Genomic DNA, 9,530 nt, shown 5'->3' with positions numbered 1-9,530 from the left:
TAAAGAGTACTGAATAATTCAAAACCTGTATCTTAAAAATCGGAAAGTCTGTGCCCAGAGAGTATTTGATGGTGTCAATGAAGATAGTGTTGCCCCAGAGGAATTGGTCAATTACTGGTACCAGGTAATGAACCTAAGAGGGGAAGAACGACAGCAGTTATCGGAAGAATTGTGTAATGCGCCAGATGTGACGGTGGAGCCTATATCGGCGCAGGAGTTGATGGAGGCTCTCCCAAGTAATTCAAGTGCACCAGGTCCTGACGGCCTCTCTGTCAAGGAGTTTAAAGCTATTCCGACGACATTTTTGACAAAACTGTTTAACCTTTTCTTATGGTGGGGGCGGTTGCCACTTAAATGGGCCAATGCTAAAACAATTTTTATTCCAAAGACAGAGAGGTCTTCTAACCCAGCGGATTTTAGACCAATTTCTATTGGATTGGTTATTTTGAGAACCTTCCATAAGATAATTGACAAACGTCTCAGGAACATAGTCCACCTTGTGGATGAACAGCGTGCTTTTAAAAGTACTGACGGATATCTTGAGAATATAATGCTGTTGAGTACGCTTATTAAAACTAGTCATGCATCAGGGCGAAGCTTGTATACACTGTTAGAAAATTCCATCAATCTACGTGGAAAAACCGAGTGGAACATGTCCCGTTTCCTGGAAATGCACATAATGTGCTGTTTGCTTTCAAAAACGGGAACTGTACCATATGCATTGAAATGTGCTATTTAAGCAATAAGTATGAGCTTATCCGTATCAATAAAAAAAGCCTTACTAGATTACAGTTTATAGTCTGTTCAACTGGTATAACCGAATTGGACGCGCCCAAAAGTGCCGAATATCCAGGAATTTTTATGGAACTCAATCAGACCGCGGAAGTACAGCGCCCGTGAGCCGAGTTACGCCGCGCGAAGGAAGACATCTCTCTCCCGCGCATGCGCAAGCCATTGCCGGCCGGCTTGGGCCCGGGGGCTGCGGAATGCTGCTACCCGTTCGGAAGGCGAGTTTGGCGTTGTTGTCGCGTCGTCAGCGGCGTTCTACGGTGCGCAGACGGCTTCGTTTTCCAAGGTACGTATACGTTAAGTTGTTCCTAACGCCAGTGTTAGTTTACTATCTCTAAAGGCGTCGTATATTCCAAGTTCGGGATGCCCATCGTGCAGCGTCTCGTCTTCCCAGCCGCATAAAGCTAGGCCTTTTATAGTTTTTAATTCGGGGCGACATACTGCCCGACCCTATTTAGTAGTTGCGCACTAGGAGAGCACGGCTTCCGCAATATTCCCGCATTATTATGCCAAGCCGCTGTCAACATGCGTGACTTATACCCCTGTTACACGGGCACATTTAACCGCGGTTAACTCAACTTCTGTTTCGCGGCACCACAGATACCGCACTATACTCTCTGACAGCTATATCAGAAGAAGTGAAGAGCGCGAGCGCACTGCTTCGATAGATGCTCAAGATGCTCGAGCGCACGTTCGCCCATAGCTTTGACAGCATAGCCGCAGAATGTCGTCCGCAAGTATTGTGCGCTATCTGTGGCTTACCGTAACTGCAGTTAAATGTGCCCGTGTAACAAGGGTATTAGGCGCGTCGAATTAAGCTAGATTCGCCGCTAACTTCAACCTCTCATGGTTCAAAGTTCAGCGCTTGATCGGGGAGGGGGATGGGGCAATTGGAGAATGAGGGAAGATCGGATTAGAAGACGTGAACATTGGTCATTTATGTTTTAAGGAACGAAGTATATTCCTAAGGTCAAAAGCGTAATATATTCTCAATACAGCGTTCGATAAAGAGAGCTTGTTTGTAACTTTTTTTTTTTTTTTTTTTTATGCGTTTGAAAAAGATAGCGGAGCACTGCGTTTCTCAGCTTCTCGACCGTGTGAGCGTTCTTGGCAGCTTTTCGAATATGCGGTCAAATAAAGGTGGCACCTGCTTGATGCAGAGTAATAATGCAGGCTTATGCATCTTAGGAATAGCAACGCATTATAGTGCGATATTTTGAGTCGCCCAGTAAACTTATCTGCGCTGTGCCAGTAATCAATCATCGTCTTGCTAATGCTCGTGTGCGCGCCGCGGATGCTCCGTCACTCCAGGGCCGGTTTTCTCGAAGCGATGGTAAACCCATTTTGGTAAAGCACGGTGCCTAGGAAGGGAAAAGTACCTAGGTGCTGTAATAAACGGCTGGATATAGAACAACAATAATTATTTTTGATTGGGCAATAAGATGCGCCATCTATCGGTGAAACAAGCCAGTCATTTTGTTCATCCTCTTTTTCCGCTGGTTGTCATCGATCTAGTATGGTATTTTAAGTCAAAATATAGTAATGTTGTACTTGAAGACCAATTTATTTGCTTCCGATGGTACGAAGAAATTTTAGCTACTATGCTAGAGTTTGTCGACGAATATTCGAAAATGTAAGAAACACTTCCTTCAATATGTTTCCCCATAAACAACGCATAACTTTCCCGTGTTTCTGCCGGTCTGGCAACGCCGGTGCTGTAGTCTCGTTTTCGTTCCTTGCGACGCGCGTTTCTGCGATTCCTGCTGATCTCAACTGTTTGCCCTCTCTTCCATTTGTCCAACCGATTCACCGGTGACGAGAAGCTAAGCTTCTCGTCACCGTTGAATTGCTGGCCACCGGGGATATGTGGAAACCTCAATGCTATCGGCATACTGTCGACGCACTGTGAACAAAAAAACAGTACAATGCCTCAGCTGTTCACCCGGAACGAAGACTTTATTGAGGATAACCCCCTTTCTCCGCAAAGTAATCGCTGCTCACGAGTTGGCGTGCATAGTGTAACAAATTAAACGTCTTAGTATAAATATGTACCAACACTCGTTCGCAAAACATTTTTGTTTACTCACCATAAAAACACTTGCAAGGCTTATGTACCGTCATATGTCTTCGATCCCGGACTGCTGAAGAGTGATGCGTTCGCGGAATGCTGCCGTCGGCCAGTTTAGTAGTCCCCCTGAACTATCGCTTTGCTTGACATGCTAATAGGTTGATGGTGAGTCATTAATATAACAGCCAGATCGAAATGAATGTTCAGCAGAACCAAGCAGAACTATTAGCCCTCACTAAGCGACGCCGCGGCCATTTTGCTTCTAGGTACTGTTCCTCCCTCGGCGCCCCTGGTCTCCCAGTCACGTGACCTGGAATTCCCCCTTCTAGGGACAATAGTTAACTTTAAACCACGGTTCGCGTTCGAGAAAACGGGCCCTGGTGTTTTGTGGACTAAATTGATTGGATTTTTTCGGAACTGATATTTCCGAAATAACTCGGGCTACTGATAGACGAATATACTTCGAAATTACCCCCGTCGAGTCGAAACCTCTATTGTAATAGGTGGTATTCACTGGACGCCACATTGGAGCTCTCTGAACGCTGCGCATGCTCAGAGTGAACTCCCGCTTATGGCCTGAGAAGGACACCCTTTTTATGAAGAGTATTGCTACACGCACGACGTCGTGCAGCTCTACTGGAAGTTGCAGTACGCACGACGCGCGTTAATGTTCTTTCATTGGACGACCCGAATCCTGGCCATAGTGGCAGAGCTTTGCTCTGGCAATACAAATTACTGCAGAGCCCCCAAACAAATATTTTCGAGATCATGACCTTACCAACCTCGCAATTCACGAGCTTGCTCGTGAATATGTGACCAGACTCGCGCATTGTGCATGCAGCCTCGCACATTCATGAGCATGCTCGTGAATTGTAATAGGGTTTTGTGTGTCAAGTTCCCTTTTTTTAGAGGATGGGATTTGACTTGTTTTCATCGCGTATCAAGTTCATTCACCGCAACGGAGTGCGGTTTAGCGTTGTGAATTAAAGAAATATACTATACATATCACCAGAATAAAGCGATAAAACTCATGGGTATACATGCTAACCGGAAGAAACTGAAAATCTCCTCCCCAGATAAAAACTGCAAAGGTGTGCCATGTTTGAAAATAGTATAACTCCCAAAAGTCCTAGGTATTAATGCTCTCAAACACAATTGCAATCATAAACGTTTGGTTCAGCATTCCTTTATGACTAAAAAGATCTACTTTTTTTCAGGCAGAAGCATCTTCAACTGCCACTGGATGGCACCAGGTACTTCGAAGGCTTCAGCTTCCTCTCTGCTATGGAGCTGATGTACGCCACATACTGTTGTCTCAACCTAAACTACCCTGCTGAGCTGCCAGCAGCATTGAAGTTCGTTTAGAGGTAACTATGAATGTGTCTTTCAGTTATGAAAATGTGCACTGTGAATTTGCTTTGGAAAAATGTATCGTATGGACAGTTCTAATTCCTTCAAGTGGTGGAATTGTCAAGTGGATAATGCATTTCGTGAAGAAATAAATAGGCGATTTATTTTTGTCTGTGAAGCAGCAATAACTGATAAGTAATTTTTGACAGCGTTAATGACAAAAGGCCGTTAGCAATAAATTATGTACCTCATCTGTTATCGTGTCCTGACCAACATCCTATGCAGTTTGGCATACCTTTGAATGGTGGTGTGCTCCTCAACGTATTTCCGGCAAAGCCAATTGGGCGCAGAATTGGAGATTTCGAAGACTGTAGGCGACTTATTTTTCGGAAGATACTAATTTTCCCAAATCGCCTACAACTAAAAAAAAAAAAAAAAAAAAAAGGTCCCGCGAACGATTTTGGTAACACGTAAACACATTGGAATCTATATTGGGATCCCGCCGCATCGCGAAAATTATAACCCGCGAATTATTCCAAATCTTCAACTTTTACCTCAATCGCGAAATATTGAGCCCGCGAAAAATAAGTCGTTTACAGTATAGGGCACAAGTCAAAATTTTCAAACACTGTTTTCCTTTGGCAATGTGCAATGTTTCCGAAACTTGTTGGAACACACAAACTGTTCATTACCTCATAAACGTGCGAACTTGTCGGTGGCCGAACGCTTAATGCTTAATGCAACAATTTTGTGCGCTACGTCATAGATTAATGTAATCTTAAGAGGTAATACAGTTGCGTGTTCCTTTGCTGAGTACTGTACACATCGCGACACTGTTAGCGCGAACACGACATCGGCGCATTTTCGCATTTTACTTCTAAATACTATTAGCGAGCACGAATTTTGATCGCTTACATTATAGATCTAAATGAGCTCTTTCCGTAGCAATAACAACTTGGATGACATACCTTGGTTTCAAAACGAAAAAATGAAAAAACCGGCGATCGCTTGTTCGTGCTAACAGTGTCGCGCTCTGTACATATACAGGATTTTTTTTATTCTTACAGATTTGTTTAAAAAAAAGCCATAAAAGCTACACTTATGCGGTTTGTGCGAGTGAGTTATACGCTCTGGGGGACATTGTGTGGGTGGCTAATCTTTGCAATAAGTCGGCCAATTAATTAAAATTGGTTAACTTTTTAATTAGTGAAAATAGACATGGTTCCAATTAAAAACTTGCTGAGTGTTATCGAAAGCCATTAAATGAGTCATTTTCAGAAACACTTTAAGCGCGTGAGAAGTGTAGTAGTACAATAAAGTTACCACTTGTGGAGCACGATGCTGGCGGTTGCGGTAAGGCGCCCGCGCGATGTTTCCGTCTCTTAGCTAGCCCCAGCCTTGTACCTGCTCCACGAGTAGTAACTTCAGCACACTTTTGCGCTTTTCACGCGCTCAAAGTCCTTCTAAAAATTACTGATCTAGGGGATTTGAACGACGCTCAGCAAATATCCAATTGGAACCATACGACTACTTCCACTAATTAAAATATAATTAACGAATTTCAATTAATTAGCCGACTTATCTCGAAGATTAGCCACCCCGGTAACATCCCCCTGGGCGTATAACTCACTCGCACAAACCGCATAAGTGTAGCTTTCATGGCTTTTCTTTAAACAAACCTGTAAAAAAAAAAGAAAAACAGCATAGCAGACGCATAACGATTCCTCGAACGTATTGCAGTATTCCCATGTAAATATTAAGGGTTTCATTCAGCTTGGTCACACTGTCGCTGACGCATTGCCAATTACATCAAGCAAAGTGTCTAACTTCCGACAGCAATTTGGAAAAAAATATGTTTGGTAGAGCAGAATATTAGCCTTGGGGTTTGTGTTTGTTTGGCACCTTCAACAGCAACCTGGAACATGTTGAACCATGTTTTTGTTCAAACTTTACACTAAGAAAGGCAAAGGTCTAATGTTAATGTGCTGCTTTCTAGACACCCTTATTAACAATTCGCTTGGCAATTCGCAATTCGCTTTACAATTCGTTACTCACATTAATTGGATGTGCTGCGGGGAGGACCGTTTCTTTTTAAATCCTATTATTATGTTGCAATATAATGAAAGAATCAACATGAATCTGGTACTCAGATATATTGTCATATAGAACCAATACTAGAACTTATGCATCCTACGGTACGTGCAACTTATATTTTAACCCGCCTTAATATCACTCGGCTGCAAATGCATGGGCCCTTGTTCTGCAGGGGCACATAAATATACCTGTGACCGGGCTATGCTCATCGGTTAGAATAAGTAATATGAACCAAAAGACATGAATGTTCAGTGTTCTAATATTAACCACAATATTCTGCTTAAGCACTTCAGGCAAGCTTTTTTGTAATATTGCATTGACTGGTACTCTGAATTCCTTTTTTAACCGAAGTATTGTTGTGTACAACGTTACTAGGCAGGCGAGCTGGTTAATATGGACATTCTACAACCCGGGATGGAGGCTACGAAGACATACGTCTCAATTGAGATGGATGTGTTTGTCCTCCTTTGTAGCCTCCGCCTCGGGTTGTAGAATGTCTTAGCGTTGTCTGCTCACGCAAGTTCCGAAATGTGCGCAGTTATTACTGAAAACTGATGCCAGTGGGTTGAAATTTTTTTTTGTACAATCAAAATTTGTTTTGATGCAAGGATCAGACTTGGAAGCTCATGGTGTGTGCACGGACTGTCCAGATTAGGGGCGTTTGTCTCGGCTTGAAAGTATACTATAGGCAAGATTTAGAATTCGTTCAGATTGGATTACTAACCGATAGAGAAGTTAAAGAAGGAGTCAGGAACTCCTTAGCTTCTGTTAGACATCTTCCTCTAAATAATCCCGCCCATTAATTAAGTGCTCTTTCTTTCAGGCAACTTGTGGCAATGGACCCACAGGAGGGGTCCCGGCAGTCTTGAAGAAAAGTTGCTCTGGTGCGTCTGAAGGCGCAGGGAGCCCACCAAGAGTTCTCGAAGTTCCGAAAGAAGTGGAAAGAAAAATCGGTGCTTGTTTAGATTCATTTTTTTCTATTGTTAATATTACTATTTGTTGTCATAGGCCACGATGGTTCTTTTCGAGGTGTAGCTTGTCAGCATAAATTTTTGTGACATTTTTCTTTAGCGGACTGCTCACTTTGATATTTTTTTTTGATGGCTGAGCTGCCCCAAATATATTTGCGGCATGAAATGTTTTTTTATTGTGTATGTGTTCTAGTAATTTAAAAGAAAAATAAATGTAAAAATTTTTGAAGCAGCAAACTGTTCAGTCTTCTTCGCAATAGGTCCGTTGCTATGGTTTGGAACCAGAAGGACCAAGCGTGAAATTCGTTTCATAAGGATATTTACAAATGTTTATATGCCTTTATCCCCGTCCCTACATGTACAACTATCTCTAAACTTGGCGTAGCATGCGAGCACTTTCTCATAGCATTCCTGGCTGTTCTATTAAGTATATATGTCACAGATTCATTGTTCTGTTTTTCAGGTTAGTGCTCGCATTAGATACGACAGTTCAAATTTTCCATACAAGTTTGGGGAACATTTCCGCATTGCAGGTAATTTTATGTTGCAAAGACTTGCATCAAGTTGCGCCTGCAAACTGTCAGGACATCCCTGTTTTGCATGTCACATATCAGCTTTTTTAAGGAGAAACTTGGCATGTGACATACAAAGCCCGGATGTACTCGTGAATAGCGGTAGTAACATAAAATGGGGCGAGTACTATCACAAACAAGACTGAACTTTTTCCGTAAGTACAAGAAATGTAACCTGTGTCATTTTGGACGCATTGGAACATGTGATGTACTTCGTAAAAATGGCACATGTTCTAGCATGGCTTGCAACCGAACATGTGCTGCTGTGTGCCATGATGGTACATTTCCTGTAGCATACACTACTTGTTCCGTGATGATGGTGTATGGAACTTATTGTGGCTGCCCATACAACAACAACATGTCCCGTACTAAAGAAGTATGGAACACGTTCTGTAGTCCGGTAATACAGTACATGTTGTGGCAACAAGGTTAGCATGTATGTGTCCCATACTTTGACAGGAGTTTTTCTAACAGTGTATGGCAAGTATTGACTTGTCCAAGGCTTTTGATTGTGCAACTCATACTGCTATAATCAATGCTCTTGCTCACCATCATATGGTTGGACGGACTGTTTTCAGTTACCTTCAGTGGTTTTACGATTGCTCGTCTACCCAACTGCAGTACGGAGGAGTAAAAAGAGTAGTTAAGCCGGGAAGAGGTGTCCGGCAGGGTGACCCGTTATCGCCATTGCTTATTAATACAGTGTTAAATGAATTTTTGAGTGAAATTCCTAAGGAATTTGGGGTTCGCCTAGGAGATCGAAGTTGCTCCTCTTTAGCCTTCGCTGACGACCTTGTGCTTCTGGCCGGGTCAGCGCAGGGCCTCCAGTTTCTGCTGGACAAGCTCGAAGAGTTTTTGTGTGTTAGGGGCTTTGCGGCTAATGTTTCGAAATCTTCCGCACTGAGTCTAGTTGGAATTACAGGGAATCAAAAAGTAAAGATGTGTCCACTCGAATTTAGAATTCAGCGAGAAGTATTGCACCCACTGAGGTGTACAGAGACGTGGAAGTATTTAGGCGTTGAGCTAAATAGTATTGGAGAGATTCGGCTTAAGGGAATAAATTTTGAGGAATTAATTTCGAGACTGGAAAAGGCACCGCTGAAGCCCCAACAAAAGATTAATCTTTTGGTTTTTTCCCTGGTTCCACGTCTTATTTACGGTTTATTTATGGGAGTGAAATCGCAGGCCTTGTTGGCTCAACTGGACCGTAGAATTCGAGCCGCAGTGAGGCTCTTCCTCCATCTACCTCGGGACACACCGCTGGCATTTTTTTATGCTGCAGTTGGGGACGGCGGCCTCAGGGGTCAATTGTCTTGTGACAATGATCCCAAGGATTCGGCGTGCCAGGGTGCTGGCTGTGGCTGAGAAGGATGATGCAATGTTGAGGAGCCTTGTGTTTACGCACGCTTGGAGTGAGGAGTTAAAAAGGGCTGAGAAATATGCGAAGTTTAAAAATACATCTGTAAAGACAAGGAATCAGGAACGCAACTTTTGGCGAGGCCAGTTGTTGAAAATGGTGGACACTAAGGGTTTGGCGGAAGCACGTTCGTGCGTGGTAGCGTCCTTTGTCCGTAACCCTCCGCTGTTTCTGACTGGGAGGGAGTACGTGGATCTAATCAAACTTGGAGCCCACGCGCTCCCGACCAAGACGAGATGTGCGAGGGGCCGGATAAAGGATACACGCTG

General features: G+C 43.3%; 1 long non-coding RNA gene across 1 annotated transcript; it reads left to right on the top strand.

Moving 5' to 3' along the window:
• The first annotated feature begins 858 nt into the window (after positions 1-858).
• On the top strand, positions 859-7,223 carry LOC121833721. Its single transcript, XR_006076796.1, has 3 exons — positions 859-1,075; positions 4,075-4,224; positions 7,125-7,223. It is a non-coding gene; the product is annotated as an uncharacterized LOC121833721 (long non-coding RNA).
• Positions 7,224-9,530: the final 2,307 nt, after the last annotated feature.

Source organism: Ixodes scapularis, unplaced genomic scaffold, assembly GCF_016920785.2.
Source record: "Ixodes scapularis isolate PalLabHiFi unplaced genomic scaffold, ASM1692078v2 PGA_scaffold9__187_contigs__length_104089568, whole genome shotgun sequence".
Classification (NCBI taxonomy): Eukaryota; Metazoa; Arthropoda; class Arachnida; order Ixodida; family Ixodidae; genus Ixodes; species Ixodes scapularis.
This window is presented reverse-complemented; position numbering and strand designations above follow the sequence as displayed.